A 12,166-nucleotide genomic window follows, 5' to 3' on the forward strand; every position below is an offset into this window, starting at 1 on the left:
GTGTCTAGAGATGCACACTATTTCACCTGTTGCTTATACCCATGTTTGTTGAATGTTATAGATTAGGTATAATATGTTTCCATCTTATTTTACACGGTTTAGGATGGGTGTGCGATGCAATGGGTTAGCCGTCTGTTCGGGCGCATACACGCTGTTAGTGTAAAAATGAACAATAAAGTTAATACCAAATATCACTCTGATCAACCAATGACAGCACATTAATGTTAAATTTGTGCCACTCCTAAAATGGCGGCTTATGGCAGAGCAGCACCCTTCTCTGCAGCCGAACTGAGGACACTGGTCTCCGTTATGGAGACCAGGCTGGGCCGTGCTGCCCCATTTATTACAAATAGGCAGAAACGTTCTGCCTATGCGGTGGCCCGCCGGCGGATATACGCCCGCACCCATGTGCGGCGGACCATCGCACAGCTTGAGCGGCGGTGGTCCGACCTCCGGCGCAGGGAGCCAGAGAGGCTTTAAAGCATAAGGGCCAGCATTGCTAGATGTGAGTATTTCAACAGTAAATGTGGATTTGTACATGATTGCTTACCTGACATTATTTAATCCACTAAGGTCAGCAGCCTGATCATGAGTTCAACATGCCATACAATATATGAGTGCTACTTCCTGATTGACACCCTGTAATGGTCATAAAATATGTTATTGGGGAGGATTAATGCTTGTGATGCTTACAATGGCCCATATGTCACAGCATACCTGCCATGTTACAGGCTGTGTTTTGTAAAGGCCACTAAGGAGCTGTTTGCCTGTACAATTATCTGTACTTATAACCTTAGCATTTGTAGCTTCATAAGGCTTAATACAAATGACCCCTAACTGGCACTTTTTTGTTTTTTCACAAACACAGCACGGGAACGAGCAAGACTGGCCCGAGATAACTCAGAGGCTTCCCAGGCCCAGGAGGAGGCGGAGGAAGTCATGGCCGAGGAGGTTGCCATAGAAGAAGGGGTCGCGGAGGAAGTGGAGGAAGAGGAAAGGGAGGAAGTGGAGGAAGAGGAAAGAGAGGAAGAGGAAAGGGAGGAAGTGGAGGAGGAGGAGGAGGAGTGGGCAGCGGAGGTGGTGGCAATGGAGGCCGAGGTGGCTGAAGAGGCGGAGGTGCCACATGACAAGGCCACAGAAGAAGAGGAGGCCTGTGAGGTGGTGCAGGCACCCCAAATTGGTATGTATAGATAAAGTTTCATTATTCCTTTTGTCATCTTCTATTTGCTAGGTAGCACTGGTGATTCAATTATTTTTTTCTATACTATAAAGTGATAAAACAAACTGGGTAGCAACAGACACACTTAGGGGTTAGATAGGGTGGGCAAACCATCCCTTTCATCCTGGGCACATATTAATGACACAGGTTGTGCGGATGGCTGTCAGGTCGATTTTAAGTGCCTCTGAACCTGTGTAGTTAATCTGTATCCTGGAAGAAAGCCTCATATAGGTGAGTAGAGTTTACTGGTGATTGATCTTTGTAAACTAGATTCAGTATGGCATAAATGGAGTATGGACAGGCGTGGCTTAGACTGGAGTAACAAGTGGTCAGTGCCCCTGGGCCCTCCTCTAGCTAACCACACCCTGCGGTCTGCATGTATGTTTTGCACCATAATTTTGTGTTGATTTGTTCTTAGTAATGCTTTTGAGCATGGGAGTGGGTTATTGCTACAGCTTCCCCTAACTGGCATTATGACAATGATTTCTGGAGCAGACCATCAGCAGCCAAGCCATGCTTGATTGCACAAATGTACTGAGCATTCCTGAGAGTTGTGTAACTCCCCTGCCAGGCTCCATCATATAACAGACACTGAACTTTGTTTGCCGAATTGTGATTGGTGCAGCGCGTGACATGCTTCTCACAGCTTTGTCATGGGTGGGTTTGGATTGAGAAGTAGCAGTATGACTGTGAGGTGTTTGACAGAGTACAGGGTAGAGGGACAAAATCATGTAGTATGTATGCATGTATGTATAGGTGTATGTCTCATATATATAGTTATATATGTGTGTATATATATATATATCTATATATATATCTATATATATATAGATATATATATATATATATATATATACACACACACCTGTCACAATGCATGTTTCAAATGTTGGTTTGACTATGTTAAATGTATGCATGAATATCATTAGTCATTTTTCATTTTGAATTTCCTCCACAGATGAGCCTGCCCAAGCAGAGGAGGGTCACCGTGGGGCCCTTCTAAGAATGAGATCCTACATGCGGCTGATTTTGTCCGAAATGGACCGGCTCATAGATGGGCCAAATTAATTTTTTTCACATTTATTTTTTGTTATTTGTATTAATAAATAGTTATTTAAAGTTCAAAGTTGTCCGTGTTTTTTTCTAACATGCAAAAGTATATGTGTAACTTGTTTAAAATCTTTTAAATAAGCTAAATGTAAATAGTGCACATAGATGTATGTTAGGGTCACATGCTGTAAGGGTTAATGTGTGTCATGAATGTAGTAGGAATGTGGGTCAGTATAGATGAGCATTTAATTGATTGAAATTGCTAACAATCCCTTTTTCAGGAGGTTGCCTAATAGCCTAAGTGGGTCATGTGATCGCTGTGTGTACTCAGTACAAAAGTGTTGGATTGTGCGTAAATACTCCGCATCGGGGCGTACGGACAGCTTTCCGTACGTTCTCACGCGGTAAGACCGTGCTTGTGCGGGAAGACCGTGCAAGAATCTGTACGTTTCCCCCGCACGCGCACGGTTTGTATGTCGTCCGTACACACGCCCTGTTCTTACAGAGTGAGTCCGTCCGAATGCGGAGGACACGTGGGCGTTTCTACGGACGATGCCCGCACGCTGCCGCACAGCGATGCGTGCGGCCCGCACCGTAAGAATTCGGGAATATCCGCACCGATCAGAATAAGGCCCTATATGAGGTATACATATAGATGGCAGTCATGAAGCTGGCAGTCATAATACTGATGATGGCATCCCTCATGGCCTGACTCTAACGCTCCCTGCTAGTACCTAAACCTCACACCCGCTCCACAGCAAAAACCTAACCCCCCTTCTAAGCACTTTATCTTCTCTCAGCATAGCCTAACCCTAACTTTCCACACCTTGCAGCCTAATCCTAAAGTGTTGAAGCGTGCCGGGTCTCCTCTGTTGGCCAACGCATTTCATGCATCCTGCGCACGTTTTCAAGGAGGACTGGATTTGTCAGCAGCAGTTGTATTTATAGACAAAAAACATATTGATAAAACAGGAAGTTCATTTTTTAAGTGATCAAAATTGTGGGTACCACATGTTTTTGATTAGATAATTGAATTCTATTGAAATTATCTTTAAAAAATATTTTATTAAAAGGAAAATTTGTGTATAAAAATGAAATAAATCAATAGAAATAATGATAATATGTACCACTTTTTAACTTAAATTATAAAAATGCATTTACAGTAGTTCATTTTCTATGTTTATACCAAGGGGTTCTAATGTTTTCATGCTAGTATCCCTCCTGGCCTGACTCTAACGCTCCATCTTGTTACTGTTTTTTCAGTTATTTTATTAAATCACCACCACGCCGATTTCTTGTGGCCTTTGTATAGCTATACATCTTAGGCCTGCTGGATATTTATTGTGTTTCTCAAGAAAGTGATTAAAGATGCTATGGGTTTTTAAACCTTTTATGATGTTATATATACAGTACAGTATATGTTCAGCAAACCTGATCTTCCCTTTTCTCTTTGTCTGGCCAATGTACTGAAGCTCACATTGGCTTTCTAGTAGGCAAAGAACCCCTTCAGAATCACAGGAAAGCTGATCTTTAATATTATATTCTTTTCCGGTTCTATTGGAATTATGTAGTTATTGGTTTTGTCCATCCTTTGTTGTTTTTACATGCTTTACAATGTAAACACATGAAGAAACCTTTGTTTTGAGTAGAAGTGGTTTCTTTATTATGTCTTGTAAAATTCAAAACAAGATGTTGTTTCACATTCTTTGCTTTTTCGGAAAATGACCTTCGGCTGAAAGATGGCTTAGGGTTTTATGAACAAACTCTGACCTGGTTAGGAGAGAGCAACGGATTGAAGATATGTGTATGAAGTTCAGAGATAGGCGCTACTCACCTCAAATAATCCAGAATGGTCTTTGCAAGGCAAGACAAAAATTCCTTCAAGATACTATTGTGAAAGAGGAAGTCACCAAAGATGATTGTCACCACCACACATGATCCAAACATCCATGGTCTAACAACCAGTTTACAGAAATACTGACATTGTGGTGACCAATCCCAAGCTAGGGTTGGAAAATAAAAACTGGGGTAGGACGCTGAGAGATCAACTGACAACTCATGGCAAACATGGCTGAATAAGACCAAGCTGTGATGTTTTAGGTGCACAGAGTGTGTAACTTGCCAGTCGATGAACACAGGCAGCTACTTCAACCACCCACATAGTGGGAAAAGGATAAAAAAAATATGACATTGCATGACCTGTTTGTCAAAATTCGTATCATACTTATTCCTCGTAGACTTGTTTATGTCGGAAAGACAATCTGTGCTTTCAAAGATCAAATAGGGAACCACTGGGTGTGCATAAGAGCAGTGTTAATCATCAGGTCAATCCGATAAACCCGTAGCACGCCACTTTGTGGAACAATCACATGCTTTATCCATAAAAAGCAGCATGATCACTGACCACATACCTGCGCTACCAAGATATTGTATGGATACAGGAAATAAATGCTACTATAGAGAGAGGCAAGGTGGATATACCACCTAGACACCATCAATCCGACAGGACTGAATGAGAACAACCAATTCAAGTGCTTTCTGTAATCTCCCAACAACAAAATAAATAATGGTACCATACAAATGGAGGTTTAATAAACAAGGACAGACTTTAATGTTTATGATTTAAATATCTGTATAGACTGGGATATATCGAATATACCCATCTGTGAGGGTGGGTATGAAATGCTGTCAGTCTAGGTGTAAATAGATGTTAAATGTTCAGTGTGTGACTTTTTTGTAATGTTTTTTTAGTATATAAAAATGTTATTGCGATGTGTAAGTGGCGGATGATTATAGAGTTTCCTGGGGTTAAATAAATGAAGGCATCAATAAAAATGAAATACTGTACTGAGAGATAATTATTAATATTAGGATAATGTCAGCTGAATAAAGGCTCTTAGGTACAAGATTATTGTGCACAGAGTATATTGGCCAAGTTATTAGTTCACATGATCAGTCAATGCTTTATTGTATGTGGAACGCACATTAAAAGACCTGGAATGCAGGAGAGTAATGAATAATGACAGGACATTCAAAATACTAGCACAATGCTGAATACAACATCATAGCGATCACAATACTGGTGGAACGCAAACCCAGGGCCGGCGCCACCACTAGGCAGGACTAGGCATTTGCCTAGGGCGCCGGCCACTGGAGGGTGGTACTGAGCCACGAGGTACCATAGAGAGGTACCAGAAAGCAGGGAGCGGGGAGCAGGTGAGTCTGTAATCCTCCTCCCTCTCCCCTCCCCGACCCCCATCCCACCCGTTAATTAACGCTGCACCGCCCGCTCCCCGCTGGGGAGAATAAAAGCGAGGCAGTATCGCCTGCACACACCTCCCGTGCCGCATCAAAGTATCGCACCCCCGCACCACCACCCACGTCACCCCCCGTGCAGCAGTATCATCCGCACCGTCCCCCCGGCGGGCGGCGCAGGGGTTTTGCCTGGGGCGGGCGGGGGGCTTGCACCGGCCCTGCGCAAACCCGAAAGTGTCAGAAGCACTGTATTAGGACGATGTAGAATACCATCTAGCAGCATTCTTTCAGGTATTATATTTATGTTTTTGAAGTCTGTGAAGGGGCGGTTTTATCCCTGGTAGCATCACTATGCTGTGAGTAGAGTGAGAGGTAATTTATTATGGTGGGCAAGTGAGACTGATTGTGTTAAATGCTATGGATTGTGTCATGAATAAGGTCCAAGAAGGGACTAAAACATTGGTGATTATGTAGTCATTTGAAAGAATAAAAATATCTTATTGCAAATGTTAATTGGTGAGTGTCCTGTCTCTGGATAATATATATACTGTATATAAAGAGTAGACGCTATCTCCCATAGTAGGGACATATTATTATTTCTGCACCCAGCGCCGGTGGAGGGAACACACAATTTGTATATATCTATATACTATCTCTGTTATCAAATTAAGAAAAAACATGAGGAACATATGCCCGCTCCTAAACGCAAGCCATCAATCCATCCATGGACCAATCCAGCCATCTAGCAAGAGATAGAGTTAGGAGAGAAGAGAAGTGAAGGAGAGTAAGAGAGGAGATATGGGGATATATATATATATATATATATATATATATATATATATATATATATATACAGGTCGAGTATCCCGTATCCGAATATCCGTTATCCGAATTATTCCGAAATACGGACATTCCAGAAAGTGAAAAAAATTTTTTTTTTTGCTAAAAACTCACTGGGGACATATGTAACAGCATCACTGGGGACATGATATGTAACTGGCACTATATATGTGCAAGACAATGATTGCTTGGCATTCAAATTCAGTGCTGAGATAGTACACACATTTTGTTTCACGTTTTGAAACCTTGTTTTTTGAACAATTAAAATATGTTTGTGTGTATTTTATGTGGTAATAAAATATATTTGTGTGTATATTATGTGTTTATACAGCATACATGCAAGATACTTCAAAATACATCATTGAAATATTAAAATATTCCGAAATACGGAATAATCCGTTATCCAAAATTCTCCTGGTCCCGAGCATTTTGGATACGGGATACTCATCCTGTGTATATATATATATATATATATATATATATATATATATATATATATATATATATATATATATATATATATATATATAAAAGGGGACAATTATGGGCAATTAAAGTGTAACAGTGGACTTATTTTGAAGAGTTTATATAGAATACCATGAAGTGGACTTTAATCAGGTCTTCTAGAGAAGTCTAGAGGTCGCAATTTCCACGGAGGGTGCAGGAGATACAGTCACTAGGTCTACAAGCATAAGGTCGACAAGCATTAGGTTGACACAACTAGGTCAACATGACTGAAGATCGACATGGAGGAAGGTCAAAATGACTGAAGGCTGACATGGGTTAGGTCGACAGGGCCATTTGGTCGACATAAGCATTATGTTGACATGGGAAAGGTCAACAGTCAAAAGGCCCACATGGGGTTTTTCATGTTTTTTTTGGAACCGACATGTGCCGACAGGCGGTATTTCATGCCTTACCATCCACTAGGGAGTTGCAGGAGAATAAAATAGCGTGCCAGGCGTAGCGAGGCTTCGAGCCAAAAGCATGGTGAGTGGACGCAGTGCTACATTTTGGTGTCCATGTCGACTGTGTCGACATGTGGGACAAAAAAAACATGAAAAACCCTGCGTTGACCTTTTGACTGTTGACCTTTCCCATGTCGACCTAAAGCTTGTGTCAACCTAATGACCATGTCGACCTTCCTGCATGCCAACCTTCAGTCATGTCGACCTAGTGGTGTCAACCTAATGCTTCTTGACCTAGTTGCTGTCTATACATTGATCCATACTCGGGTGCAGTAGCAGGAATCCATTGTTGTAATATAGCCTTATTGCCAACTGCCAAAGTTTAACAAGTTTTCTATCAGTTTTGGACAAAAATATTTGATCAGCCACATATACAAACAGTGTATTGTGTATTGCTTATAGTGCTCCACCCACCTTCTTTTTTCCATTTGTAACATATACAAACAGTGCTCAAGATTCATTACATTGAAACTTTAGCTTTAGGGAGGAAGTGGCATAATTATGTACAGTACATTGGTCCACAAGGTTTGTATGTGAGGGCACGCCCAAAGGCAGTGATAGAGATTGGCTCAAGGAGAATGACCTTTCAGGCAATCGGAAGTATCTGCAGTGCCCATTAGGTGGCATCTTTTGGGGGAGAAGTATGCAATATGAAATATTTTATAGAACATTTCTTGGTAGGAACTAAAAGGAATAAGTTGAGATTTAGGAGAAATTTGGATAAAATAACTTCAGGGTAGGGGGTCGAGGTCAGTGATGCCCATTTATGGAGATCTAGAAGATCAGTGTCAGGGTCTAACTCCGGGCGACTACAAGCATATATATATATATTAGAGGTGGAGTGAGTGCCAGTGCAGATAACAGAATTGAGGGGATTCGTAATGTGTTGAGGTTGAAGTTTAGAAAGCATAGATTGTAGATAATGTATAACCTGAAAATAAGCAGATCTGTGGTGTGGAAGGAGATAAAAATGTGTCATAGCTTCATCAAATATCAATGGAGCATGGGAGGTGTTTAAAAGGTTTTGTAGACACAAAATACAAGATGAACGCCAGTTGCTAAATGGAGATATGGTGATTCCATTTTGGAACTTTGAATTACCTATTAGTGAAAGAGATAACGAGAGTTTCTGGCTCTTCTCCAAGCATAAATGGTGAAAGATAAAAAAAGGTTGTCATATTGGGCAGACTTACTGTAAGTTGAAAGGGGCATGCATGCAAGATAAAACCAAGAGAGAGGGGAAGACACAGTTGAGTCAAGAGACACATCAGTAAAATACTAGAATTCGTGATCCATTTTACCGCAAAGAAGACAGGCTAGATTATAATATTTAATATTGGGTAGATTGACTCCGACTGTGGTTTGCATCAGTTTGAAGAGACTAATTCTGGGCTTCTTCTAATTCCAGATACATTTAGAAACTATAGAATTAGGAAACGATAAATCAGATTTAGTAAATAAAATAGAGGTCATTTTTAATACATATAGAAGTTTGGGAAAACTGGCCATTTTAAAGAGATTACATCAGCCGAACATATTTATAGGTAAATATCTGCCATAACCTAAGTTCAGTTTTGATTTTAGAAATAACAGGAGTAATATTATAAGCATATAAAGTATGAAGGTTGGGCAGAAGGACTATACCTAAATATGTAATATAGGAGGAGGCCCATTTAAATTGAAAAGGGAGTAAGCAAACCCATTCTCGCCTGGCCATATATGGCCAGGGCTTCAGATTTATGGTTATTAATCAAAAAGCATGCAATGGAGAAAAATCAATAAATGATGTCAAGATGAGGAATGGAATGTTTTGGATTGAACATCATCAGCAAAAGGAACTACACAAAGTTCTCTGGTACCAACCATTATCCCACAAAGATCGGGTTAGGAAAGAAAGTGACGAAGGAAAGGTTCGAGTTAAACAATAAAGGTGAGAGGGGGCATCCCTGTCAAGCACTATGTTAAAGACAAAAGGGGAAGAAATAATATTATTAACCATCACTTGGGCCATAGGGGTGGTGTACAGGGTCTTAAGGTGCGCACACACGTACAGATTTTCTGTCTGATCTATCTGGTGGGAACAAAAACCTGGAAATGTATGGGAGCAACTGACAATCAAAAATGACCACCCAAATGCAGGAAAACAGAAAAAAAAATGCTTTGATAAATATGTTATATCAGAATGATTTAAACAATTTGTCTGACTGATCACTGTCTGTTTTCAAGCATTTGGGAACAATGTTTTGATTGTCATTTGCTCCCATACATTTCCAGGTTTTTGTTCCCACCAGATAGATTAGACAGAAAAATCTGTACGTGTGTACGCACCTTTAAAGAGATTGCGGAGGAGTTCACCAAACAGTTAGTGAGTAAGAACTCTAAAAAGGTGGGGCCATGCAATTTTATCAAAAGCCTTTCCCGCACCTAAACTTATCAAAATATTGTCATTGGTTTGATGTTGGCGAGTAGAAGTTAGAGCTGCAACTGCTGCACGAGTTGCCATCACAGATTTTGACTTTTAACAAAACCCATCTGGGTAGGTGAAATCAGCCGAGGTAAGCAAGAGGTTGGCCATACGTTTAGTCAGGATCTGAAAATCCTGATTTAGGAGTGAAATAGGATGGTAGGAGGGATCCCTAAGGAGAGATCCCTGCAAGGCTTTAAAAGGACAATGATTCTGGCTTCATTAAAATGGGGTGGTAATGTATTAGAGGTCAGGATATGGTTAAAGAGTAGAGACAGAGTAGGGGAGATCTCATTTTTGAGCAATTTATAGAATTCTGTTCCAAACCCATCTGGGCCTGAGCTCTTACCTTTAGGTAAGGATGTAGTGTGTTTTGTATTTCTTCCACTGTGATGGGGCTGTCTAACAAATCTCTTTCCTCTTGTGTTAGTGAGGGTAGGTTAGGGGTTTCAAGAAAGTAATCATTCCCGGCATCATTATCAGGCCCTGCAGAGTAGAGGGTGTTATACAAGTTCATGAATTCAGCACAAATAGAGTTTGGATCTGTGATAAGGGTACCAGAGTGATCAGTTGCATTAACCCATGTATGAGTGTGGGGCCCCTTAATCCGATTGGCTAAAAGTTTACCAGGCTTATTTCCAAACCTATGTCATTTATTGCAGAAATAATTATGTTGAGTCTGAGCTTGTTCTGTGAGATGATCTTCAGATGTTCTGTATGAGAAAACACATGTACACAACCTTTAGACTAAGCAAATGTCCATCACAGTCCCTATCATTTAAATGTAGAAATATAGATGTTTGGGACATTTATGAGCTTCCATTTTTTCATCAAATATCAACACTGTAAAAAGGAAAATGTAAATTATAATTTTAAACATTGAAACATTACTGTGTCAGAATATTTGTTTTGTATGTCAATGCCTCAAGGCTGAACACTGAAATATACATGTAGATTATCTATGTCTCCATAGGGATATCTTCAAATTGTGTACAAATAATTGTTCAGGCTATGAGCCGGTCTCCCTAGACAGCCTTTTTACAGTGAAAGACTTTGCAAATTGTATCACAACCTCTGTAATATATCTCCTGTAATATACAGTATCTCATAGGATGTAAGAATGCAGAAATAAAAAACCCAATGCATTCTAAGATTAGGACTACAGGAACATGTGTAACATATCAAATATACAGTATTGTCAATTTTAGCACTTCTGAGTCTACATAATTGTGATACTAAAGGTCCATAAACATTGGGCATTTTTTTACCAGTGTGTATGGATAACGATGATGGGGAAAATGATGACTGGGCAGAAAATACTCTCAGTGCCTACACAATGAGCATTTTTCGCCCATTTCAGCGATTTTCCCGGGGTGGATGGCATGCTATAGTGGGACGCTATGGAAAGCCGTCCACTCCCTTGCTCATCTGTGGGTAATACTAGCAGATGAGCAGCTCTGGCAGTGATGATGTGGGAGTGCACATCAGCGCTCATCGCTGCCCGTACACACTGCCCGGCTTTCAAGCTGAAAGACACTTAAACAAGTAAACTGAGCGGCTTTCAGCTGAAAGTTGTCCAGTGTGTATAGGCCTCTAGTTCTTTTTTTAATTAGTTTCTGAAACTGTCCCATAATGGATAAGAAGTATAAGGTGCACATACAGAAATTTATTGAATGTTAAATTACATACTGTTGCCCCTAATGGTTTAAAAGAGGACTTTGCAATTGGCCCATATTTAGGTACTTATATGTTAGTTGGGCGCCCACTAAGCTATTTGCTTAGTTTTCTGTGGGGCTCACTACGCTCGCCACGCTTCGGGCTTAGTGGCTCGCTGCGCTCGCCACACTATATAAAATCGACTCCGTGCCAACACGGATAGTGGGGGTATGAGCGTACTAACTATAGTGGGCACCCAACTAACATATAAGTACCCATATTTATATTAATATTTATTTCAATTTTTTCCAGGGCCAATTTATGGTAAATGATCAATACACCCATGATTGTTACCTTCTGTGATACCCACTTCCGGGTGTCACAATTATATGAAACACCACTTGCATATGCTAAAAAATGCAGCTACAGTACAAGGATATTAACCAATCAGCTCCATCCCAGCCACATCTATACATTCTCTGCTCCCTTCACTTGCTGCCTGTTAAATGGCAAATCATTTTCAAGATTGGTTTACTCACTTACAAAGCCCTACATGAGAAGACCCCAAGGAACTTTAAGCAGCTTTTGATTCTCTACTGTCCCACTTGACTACTGAGATCTGCAGTTGATAGACTAGAAACAGTACCTAGAATCTTCCTGAATTCATCTGGGGGTTGAGCTTTCAGCTTTGTAGCTCTGACTCTATGGAACTGT

Source organism: Crinia signifera, chromosome 3 (genome assembly GCF_055691185.1).
Source record: "Crinia signifera chromosome 3, ASM5569118v1, whole genome shotgun sequence".
Lineage (NCBI taxonomy): Eukaryota > Metazoa > Chordata > Amphibia > Anura > Myobatrachidae > Crinia > Crinia signifera.